Here is a 1503-nt window from a genome sequence, read left to right as displayed (position 1 = left end):
CGGGGGTTTCTGCTTCAATTTTGTATGTTTTACTGTTAGTATTGATACAGTATTCTCTCCCAACTGTATTTACCCATGATGCATTCAGGTTGAAATCCCTCTTTTCGTTCCAAATTTTTTTTACCAAAATGATTGTAGATCTTTTGAAGAGGGAACTTTCTTAATGGTAATATTTTCCTTCCTCATCTCTTTGTATAATGCTTGTGGGTTAGAAGCAAAAATTCACTTGCGATAGCGGAGTTTTTCGCTCATCGTCCTGATTTCATGTTTTAAAGTGATTAGCTTTTCTCAAGAGCTCGGTGTGAAGATTTGCCATAGAGTTTCATTAATTTTTATCTAAGGTAGAGATGGTGAGGTGTAAACTCATTTTTCTCCTTACATTTTATTGTTATAGTTGACCATCCAATATAGCGGCGCACGTTGTTGATATTTTCTTCAAGTTTTGTTTACCATTTAGGTTGTTTCCGTTTACAAATTTCGTTACTTTGGTCACTGTAGATTTTTCCTAGGTGTTCTTTAAGAGTAATAGCGGCTGTGTATATAAGAGTTTTAATATTCCAGTAATTAACATCACATGATTCCATGTGCTCTCCAGCAACATCATTGATAACCTTAAACATTAGATCGGTCGGATTTGTTCTCGCTCTTGTTGGGAATAGTCTGTTGCTTCGAGAAAGTAGCGAAATTTTTTTGCGTATTGTGGTTTTAAAATGTTTTTGAGTTGGATGTATTCCGCAGTCTTCGCTACTGAGTCAGCTAAATTTGGAGACACACTCAAATTTAGCGATGGCGGGAGCGGTAGTTTGTTTCCATTATTTTTTACGCAGCTTCTGGCAGATTTTGGCCCATTTTCAGTGTTTTTAGAGTATCGAGGACCAGTTGAATTTTTTTTTTTCTTTTTACAAAAGATGCTTGTTGCCGAAGTTGTTTCGTCGTGAACGTATTTAAGTTAGGATGAGCTTCGTCCCAGTATTGTTTTAACCGCTTCAAGTATCCGATTGAAGGGTCATCTCGGGATTTTTCATAGCACCGAAGTAAATCTTGGTTTAGTTGCTGAGTTCAAGTAAAATGAGAAGAGTATTTACATCTTCTTAAATAACTTACTGGTGAAGTAGTTCTGTTTTCATCAGTGGTGGCGTTGTTAGTTTCATCTGTGGTGGTTTTAGTTTCAGCCATAATCGTGCTGGCGAGATTCCACGTGGTGTAGATGTATATTTTAAAATCTGTTCAGGATAGCGCTACGATAGCGAGTAAAAGGTGTTCCCCTTATTTATTGTAGTAGAAATAAACCAGTTACCTATTTAGGCTGGAGAAGTCAGCATATTTCTTTAGGAAGGCGTTCAAAACGGACTTTTAAAACGGGCCTCTACATCTGCACGTCAAATATTGACGGCGCCATTATGGATATTATGTATGTATGTATGTACGTATGTATGTAGGTAAGTATTTGCATGATTGTCTGTTTGTGTGTGTATATATATATATATATATATATATATATAT

The sequence above is a fragment of the Octopus bimaculoides genome, chromosome 14 (genome assembly GCF_001194135.2).
Source record: "Octopus bimaculoides isolate UCB-OBI-ISO-001 chromosome 14, ASM119413v2, whole genome shotgun sequence".
Classification (NCBI taxonomy): Eukaryota; Metazoa; Mollusca; class Cephalopoda; order Octopoda; family Octopodidae; genus Octopus; species Octopus bimaculoides.
Note: the sequence above shows the minus strand (reverse complement) of the source record.